The following is a 10,153-nucleotide window of genomic DNA, read 5'->3' as shown; positions in this document are numbered from 1 at the left end:
GTACCATTCCTAGCAAATTTGCAGCCCTCTCTCCATGTATACTAAATGGAGACTGCAGTGCCACATTGAAGTGAGATTTTCATCATCCCTTTTCTTTTATTAGTTTGTTCAATCTGAAGTAAATTATGACACATTCATACATACCATTATTTAAAGTACCACGTCCATAAAGAATATTATCTCTAAGAATAGAAAATTCATTATTCTCAATAATAAATGAAAATCCAGCCAAGTCTAACATGGGAATAATATTCCTCACAATCGAGGGAACAAAATAACAATTATTTAAAAAACAATAGTCTTGCCCGTAGGCATATGTAAATGAAATGATTCTACATCTTCAGCAACAACTCTTGCTCCATTTCCCATCAATAGAATCACCTCCTCTTCCTCAAGAGTCCTACTTCTCCTTAGTCCCTGCAACAAATTGTAGATTTGAGAACCACAGACGGTATCTAATACCCAAGTAGAAATTTGGCTTAATGACATATTCACTTCTATCATGAACATACCTGAATCAGAAGCGGTAGTGTCACTACCCTTCTTATTCTTCAATTCTGCAAGGTAAACCTTGCATTTCCTCTTCCAGTGCCCCACCTTGTTACAGTGAAAGCAAACAACTTTACTCTTGGGGTCTTCAGCTTTCGGTGGAACTGGCGTTTTCTCACCTACTTTCTTCTTCTTGGAAGGGTTCCTCTTCCTTTTCTTAGGATTGGAACCTTCACCAATTAGAAGAACATAACTCTTCTTCGGGGGAGAATTTGATTCTGCAGTCTTCAACATGTTGTGGAGTTCAGGCAGGCTGACATCCAACTTATTCATGTGAAAGTTCACAACAAACTGCGAGAATGAACTCGGAAGTGATTGCAAGACCAAGTCTTGGCTCAGCTCCCCATCCATGGCGAAACCAAGTTTTCCAAGACGTTCAATCAAATTGATCATCTTAAGTACATGGTCATTCACAGATGATCCCTCAGACATCCTACAACCGAACAACTCCTTCGATATCTCATATCGAGCTGTCCTCCCCGCCACATCATACAACTCGTATAGATGCATGAGGATAGTGTGAGCATCGATATGCTCATGTTGCTTCTGTAGCTCAATGTTCATGGAAGCTAGCATGATGCATTGAGCAACATTTGCATCATCTACCCACTCACGATACCCAACATGTTCATCATTATGTGCATCGCTAGCAGGTTCAGTAGGCTTAGGTGAGTCAATCACATATTCTAGCTTCTCAATCCTGAGAACAATTCTCAAGTTTCGAAGCCAGTCAGCATAATTAGGACCAGTCAACTTGTGAGCATCCAGTATGCTCCTGAGTGATAGTGCAGAAGACATAATGTATATTGTAAATCTGTAAATGATAAACACATAACAACACTTAGCAAATATTCGATTTCATTTTTAAAACACTATATGAATCGGGTCTTTATTCATAAGTGGCTCCCACTAGTTTACCTAATTTATTCAACCCCCTACATGAAAAATTAAGCATTCATAATGCTAGTGGGAATAGGGATCCTACATTCCATTACACAACCCCGGCTGTAGCACGAACCGCCATGTAATTTTCAATAGGCAGACAACTCTTGTCAATTACATCTTATGTTATTCCCCAATCAAACTTTAGCCTCTTGAATAATTGAGTCATGGCTGTGGCACGAAAAACTCAATATTCTAAGTCAAGTCTAACCCAACATTCCGTACAGTTGAATCAGTCCCCAACGACCCACGGCTGTGGCACGTACCGACCTTTAGATTCTAATTCAATGTACACATCTCTATGTAATAGACAAGTATTTCTTATTTCGAAATCAAAGCCCTCGGCTGTAGCACGAACCGACAATGATTTAAAAATAAGAACTACTTTCTATCATGTTGGAAGGCTATGACCGACACAAGCCCGTTGTGTCATTGGCCAATTACTACTTGATATTATTTAATTTTAGAGGGATTATATTACGTTATAATCATAATCATATTATAAAGAGATTCTTCCTTTTAAATTAAATATTTCAAATCAATAATCAATAATCAGATGATTTCCAGATCGGGTGGAGCATTATCAAGAGGCATCACTTAATAACCCTTTCTTACAGATAGAAATCTGTTGTTGACAGAATCATCCTTTCTCTCATATCGAAAATTCATATTCAATTACGTGTTTCATAAACACAAGAATCTCATGATTGTATTCATAATATTATCATTAAGGTTATGAAACAATTTCACTATACTAGGTTGTCTAACAAGCGCCTTATGTTCATTTAAGTTCACCTAAATCTATCATCGCATGATAAACTAAGCATATATCACATATATAAACATGAATAAACATCAAGGTAGGCATGTTACATCATCTAGCATATAGGTCTAAGCATTATACATCTCTATGTATCACATGAAGAATTTAAAAGCAGTTAAAACAGTTAAAAACATCTTTAAAACACTTTTGGAAATATAAACAGTTCAAATTTTTTATATAAACTAAAATTTGATCACTCCATTAGATCCGTCTCGGAAAAACGAATCCAACGATATATTGCACGCCCAAAACGGAGTTACGAAACTCCCAAAAAATCAAATTTAATGTGGACAGTCGGGCTGTAACGCATTACAGGAACGCGTTACAAGCCCTGTAACGCATTCCGGTGATGCGTTACAACCCTTTTAAGCCATTAAAAGGTGTAACGCATTCCGTGAATGCGCCACAGGGTGTAACGCATTCCCGGAATGCGCGACACCCTTTCTTCTGCGTTTCTTTGCCTGTCAGAACAGCCGCCTGACAATTCTCGAACGCGGTGCCTGACATCTGTTCTTTCTTTCCGTGCATTCAACAAATAGTAACAGAACAGCAGCAGGTGTGTAATATATCTATATACTTACAATTTATATATATATATGATTATTTAATTACGAATTTATTTACAACAACTTCAAAAATTCATAATAAAAAATCTATACATCATAAAATTATGAAAAAATAACCCAGACGATCTACAACACTTGTAGAACCCAGATCAACATTCAAAATTATTCTGAGAAACGATTTCTCATCAGACAAAATTAATCCATGATATAACTTGTAAAAATCATAATTAATTCATACAAGCACATAAAATTCTGAAATTTTTACCACAGATCTATATGCATACAACCTATGCTCTGATACCAATGTTGGATTTTTAATCGCAGCGGAGGCATGGTAAAACACTTTTGCACATACAAAATCCAAATAAAAGCATATAAATCGTGGTAAAAACATATGGATCGATTATTAACCTTTAATATGCGATCCAAAAGCAACGATCGGAGATCCTTAGCAGCTGCTCCTCAAACGTGAAGCACTCCACCGGTATCCACCAAGAAAACGACGTTAAGGAGGAGGAGGAGGTGGAGAGAATTAGGTTTTATAAAATTTTGGGGTTGGAATAAAAATAGGGTTTATAATAGTATATTTATAGGCAAAATTTTCAGCTGAAATTTTCCCATAAATATTATTATTATTATCCCATTTATTATTCTCATTAATAATTAAAACACCTTTTAATTATTAATTCTTTTTCTAAACACTTTAGAAATAATTCTCTCTCTTGATTTAATTTCCCAAAAATTAAATCATTAATTAACAATATTAAGAACTTTTCTTAATTAATTTATAATCAATTAAATCTCATTTAATCAATTATTAAATTTACCAATTAATTATTTATTTCATAAATAAATAATTATTAGCCATTAATAATTAATTCCTCCGCCATTAAATCATTCTCTTTTTATGGTGTGACCTTGTAGGTTCAATATTAAGCCGGTAGTAGAAATAAATAATAATAAAACTATTTTATCATTATTTATAAAAATTCTCTAATTTATTAAATATGATTAATTAATTAATCACATTTATTCTACATCGTGAGGGATACTTCTCAGCATATCGCGACTATCCGGATAATATGAATTCACTGCTTAGAATACCAAGAACCTATTCAGTGAATAGTTACCGTACAATAAACTCCTTCTACCCTACAATGTCCTGATTAAATACAAGGCATGGATCTCGTGTCAAGCCTATCTAATTTAATCACTTGCTTACCATTTACTATGCTTAGTTCTATGCAAATTAGAAACTCCTTTCTAATTTCATTCACTCTGGCCAGAGATTCCTGAACTAGCATAAGTGGATTAGCCTTGAACATTCGCTTCCTTCACTGGAAGGGGTAGATCCTTTATTGATCATACACTATCTTTGTGTACAAATTCCTATACCCAGTAGAGCCCTAATAATTGTCCCCGGAGACTAAGAACTAAACCAAAGCATAGTTCAGTGTACACAAGATGACAATGATGACCTCAAGTCTAAGGATACTTGTACAACTATCACTATGTGAACAACTGCTGACACGTGAGTGAACTCCATCAGTTGTTCAGCTGGGCGAGTCATGTTCAGTGAACTTATTCTATAATAAGCACCTACATACTAGCTATAGTGTCACCACACAAATGTCTATGAGAACAGACATCCTTCATAATGAAGCAAGCATACTATGTACCGATCTTTACGGATTATTAATTACCAGTTAGTAATTCTATGACCAGGAACTATTTAAGTTTAGAGTTATCATCGTTTAGGTCTCACTATTATGATCTCATGATAATCCATAAAAAGCTTTACTCTAAACTATGGTATATCTTATTTAAACACTTAAATAGATAAAGCCCGTAATAAAAACAAAACTAGTCTTTTATTAATATCAATGAAATCAAAACAGATTACACGGGAAGTTATTCCTAAATCCTAATACATGATTGGACTTAGGACATATTTCTTTAAACAATGGTGTGGTTATCATTCAATGCTAAGATGATAACAAGTTGAGATTGTTATAACTAAGATTAACTAACATGCAATTAACTAAGAGATTAAAAGGTTTGATTTACTTATATAACACAAACATGGGATTCCAACTTCATTCAATAGCCTCTTTGTTCTTAACCTTAGCATGCAATGGTGATGACACTAATCAGATAACACGAAACTAGTAAACGCCAACTTTCGTTGTACGAATACCCTACTACCAGACATCCACAAAAGAGATAGAAGCTGGATAGACACCAATTATATTGAGACCCTATATGTCTATAGAATTTGACAACATAATGGTTTAATGTGCAAGTTATCTATCGTGATTACATAGGGCAAGTAAGATGGTTAAAATTACCTACGAATCATGCATATCAAATATATGAACCTATGCTAGCATGGCAAGTTCTAAACCTCTATATTCACTTTCACTTCAATAGAGATTAACACGCTATCTTATAAGTTCGCGACGCTCATAAGAAGAATAAGCACAACCAATACTAGGATATTATACAATCGCCACACACTAAGGTATCGAAACAAATTAACTAAAGAATTCCATAAGTAAATCCTCTAGAACCCCATGATAACGATTAGCCCATAACTGAACTCATCATCACCATGGCTTCCGATGAAAGCATGGTATAATAAACTGTCTTTAAAAACTGAATAATAATCAAGTACGTTAAACAAGAGTAATAGGTTCAACAAACAAGAAAACTAGAATCCAATATTACAACTTAAAACAAAGAATCACAAGAATAAACTAGATTTTCTTCGCCTTGGTTGTATTTGTGCTCCTAGGTCATCTCGATGTCTTCTCCTTAAGTTCCGTTACGTGCTTCTTATTAAAAACATCTTTTCTAGGATTTATATAGGTTTTAGAATCAATCTGGGCTTCAAACTCTCAAAATCCAAGTAGAAACAGAATTCTAAAATCCCGGCCTGGCGCGGCCGCGCGCTGTTCCATCGCGGGCGCGCTCTCTTCCTGCTTCTCTGGCGCAGGTGCGCGCTATCACAACGCGAATGCTCTGACCTACTGGAATTTCTTCTTCTGCTTATTTTTCTGGCGGGTTTGAGTTGGCATTCCACGAACTTTCATCCTAGACACATTCTTAACACCTATTTTGCACCAAAGCAATGTGAACTCTCCTTATTCCTTTATCTATGCCTGAAATGCAAAACACTACAAAAACACATAAAAAACACAAGCAACTTCAGTACAAAACACTAATCCAAGCCTTTATAGGATGTTCTAAGTGGACATAAATACCACTTAACAAATTCCATATTGATAAGTATATCGAGATCTCTATAATGCTTCTCGAGAAGTCAAAAAATGACCTATCGAGATGTCCAACGAGAATTCATAAAAGAGACTTATCGAGAACTCTATCGAGAAGTCACAAAATGACTTGTCGACAAGTCATTTAGATTTATCGAGAACTCAGTTCTCTCCATACTTTTGATATTTCTTAATTCTGTCCTATATTAATGATGTGAACTGACACTTAGATAGTTTCCCTTAGAATCAAAAAAATTCCAAGTTGAGATTTTTTTTTGAAAAATAATTATACAGAGAAATATGACATATTTATAGATCATATTCAAGTTAATTCCTAATTATATCAAATTAATTTTGATTTATCCTGAATTAATCTGCTGCAACATGTTAGCTGAGTTCTTGCCTTAAGGATAAAGAATTTAACATACTAATTTCACTTACAAGTCTAGTGAAAATTGCTTCATCCAAAGGTTTAGTGAAAATGTCAGCTAATTGTTTTTCTGTTGGAAAAAACAAGCTCAATAGTACCATTTGCTGCATGTTCTCTAATAAAATGGTACCTTACATCAATGTGCTTAGTTCTAGAATTATTAACTGGATTAAGAATAATGGATATAGCACTAGTATTGTCACACATGATTCGAATTATGTGCAACACTAGGACATAGTCCATCAATTGATTTCTAATCCAAAGTGCTTGAGCACAACAACTCCAGCAACTATATATTTCGCTTCAGCTGTGAAAGTTGACATATATTACTATTTTTACTATACCATGATACAAGTCTTTGACCAAGGAATTGGCAGCTTCCAGTTGTACTTTTTCTGTCTATCCTGCATCCAGCAAAATCTGCATTTGTGTATCCAACAACTTCAAATCCAGTTCCCCTAGGATGCCACAATCGTAAGTTTGGTGTTCCCTTCAAATATCTGAAAATCTTCTTGACAACCATTAAGTGTGATTCTTTAGGATTTGCTTGAAATCTAGCACACATACATGTGACAAACATGATCTCTGGTCTACTTGTAGTTAAGTAGAGCAAAGATCCAATCATTCCCCTATAACTTGATATGTATACACTTTTCTATTTCTTATCTTCATCCAACTTGGTAGCTATAGATATAGGAGTTGATGCAGGTGTGCAGTCCACCATTCCAAGTCTCTTCAAAAGATCTTTGATATACTTGGTTTGACTAATAAAGATTTCATAATTTCTTTGGCTAACTTGAAGGCCAAGAAAGTAACTTAATACTCCCATCATGCTCATCTCATATTCACTCTGCATGAGTCTTGAGAATCTTTGATAGCATTTCATTAGTATAACCAAAGATGATATCATTCACATATATTTAAACTAGGATGATGTCTTCACCATGTTGCTTGTAGAATAGAGTCTTGTCAATTATGCCTCTAGTGAATCCATGTTTGAGTAGAAATTCTGATAATGTATCATAACATGCCCCTGGTGTTTGCTTCAATCCAGATAAAGCCTTCAAAATTTTGTAAACAAAGTTTGGAAATTCTGAATCTTTAAAGCTTAGTGGCTGTTGTACATAGACTTCTTCTTCTAGTTCACCATTAAGAAATACACTTTTTACATCCATTTAATACACCTTGAAATTAGAAGCAACAAATGCAAGGAAAATTCTTATTACTTCAAGCCTCGCAACTGGAGCAAAAGTTTCATCATAATCAATTCCTTCTTCCTATGAGTAGCCTTTGGAAACCAGCATTGCTTTGTTCTCAGTTACTATTCCATTTTCATCCATTTAGTTCCTGTACACCCATTTTCTCTAATGATACTTCTGTTTCTTGGTGCAGGAACCAATTCCCAAACTTTATTTATTTTAAATTGATTTAGTTCCTCTTGCATATCAGTTATCCAATCAGGATCTGATAGAGCTTCCTCAGTTTTTTGGGCTCAATTTGAGATAAAAAGCATGCATGCAAGCATTCATTAGCAGTAGCACTTCTAGTCCTCACTCCAACATTAGAATCACCAATTATAGTATCTTTAATGTGACTTATATTCCGTTTCCTGGTGTGATGATTTTGGTGACTAGAATTGCCCTCATTTTCTTCATTATTGGCATGGCTTACAGAATCATCATATCCTTCTCCCCCTGAGTTTGTGCCACCAAATTCAGGCGTGCTTCTTTCTTGAGAAGAATTCTCATTTTCAGAATTCACCGGTTCAGTTGGTTCTTCCTCCATTCTATTATTTGTGTTGACCTCAACATCATCTTCAAAATCACTGTCAATATTGAGATTTTCAAAATTTAAAGCTTCAGCTTCACTTTCATCAAGGCATTCCAAGCCTGGATACTTGTCATCATCAAATATCAGATATGTGTTTTCCATAATTTTCTTCTGCTCAAGTACATAGACTCTGTAGGCAGTCCTTTCCAATGAATATCCCAGAAAAAATAACTTCAAATACTTTAGAGTCAAATTATCCAACATATTCAAAGTTGTCTTTTAGCACAAAGCACTTATTTCCAAACACATGACACATTCTTAATCTTCAGCCTATTTTTAATTTTCTTTACGTGTTCAATGATGATGTGTGAAGTTTCAACTTTTGAATGCATAAACTCCACCTAAGTGTATCTTGAGTAGTCATCCACCATCATTAATGCATACTTCTTTCTGGATATAGACATGACATTTATAAGTCCAAACAAATCCATGTGGATAAGCTGTTGTAGAGCATTGATGGAATTCACTGCTTTACTTTTATGACTAGACTTTTTCATGTTCCCTTTTTTACAGGCTTCACAAACTTCATTTTGAGCAAATTCCAAGACTGGCATATCTCTCACCAATTCTCTTTTCACCAGATTATTGATTGCTTTGTAGTTCAAGTGAGGAAGCTTCTTGTGAAAGAGTTTGCTTTTCTCAATAGATGCCTTGGTGTAGAAGCAACATATTTTATCCTTGTTTGCTGAGTTTAAATCTGCAACAAACATGATTCCCTTTCTTACTCCTTTCAAATCAACGTCACTAGTTTTCTTGCTTGTGATTGAGCGATCTTCTTTGTTAAATATAACTCTAAAAACTTTGTCTATAAATTGACACACTGAGAAGATTCATTTCTAGACTGCAACTAGTGCTATATCTTCAGTGACAATATTTCCAGAAATCAACTTGCCATATCCCATTGTGAATCCCTTGCTATTGTCTCCAATGGTCACCAAAGGGCCAGTCATCTCCTCAAACTCTGATAACAGGGATTTATAACCTGTCATATATATGGAACATCCACTGTCATTGATCCATATGACTTTATTCTTCTTGCTCTGCTTAGCTACCCAATCAGTGTTGGGCAATTTTTTCACAGAATTTGCTAAAGTAGAACTTGAACATTCATTCTTAGTTTGATTAGCATTTTCATCTTTAATCACAGATCTAAAGTTAACTTCTTTAAGATATTTTCTCAACTTATGATAACTTATCATAACTTTTATGTTGCATGGAATGCAATCAAACTTGTCACAGAATGAATAAGGGTCATCTATTTGTGCCTCATTGTATTTGCAGGCTCCCTACTTTGGCTCACTAAGAGCCTTCTTACAAAGGTGAGTTAGATGATTAATTGAGCCATATTTTACACTGCTTTCTTGGATCATCTGCAACATAGGCATAGTTATTGCTTTTGTTGACACCTATCTTTCTATTTCATTTCTTTTACTTCTTTTAATTATTTTTAGTCTTGATCTCTTTTGTTGGTATCTTAGAAGTTAGACTCACTATAGGCTTCTTCTCATATTTAGTGTTAAGAGTGGACTTTTCATCTTTCTTCTCCTTGTCTTCATCTACAGGTTCCTGCTTGATGACAATCTCCACTTCACTGAAGTTTACTTCACTGAAGTTTACTTCACAAGCTTTGAACATGGGTGCATTCACATTTTTAAACATCATAAGAACATCTTGGTTCACATTGTCCTTCCTCCTATCATCTTCATTTTTCTTGTAAGAATTCACAACCACATAGTCT

The sequence above is a fragment of the Apium graveolens genome, chromosome 1, assembly GCF_009905375.1.
Source record: "Apium graveolens cultivar Ventura chromosome 1, ASM990537v1, whole genome shotgun sequence".
In the NCBI taxonomy this organism is placed as follows: domain Eukaryota; kingdom Viridiplantae; phylum Streptophyta; class Magnoliopsida; order Apiales; family Apiaceae; genus Apium; species Apium graveolens.
This window is presented reverse-complemented; position numbering follows the sequence as displayed.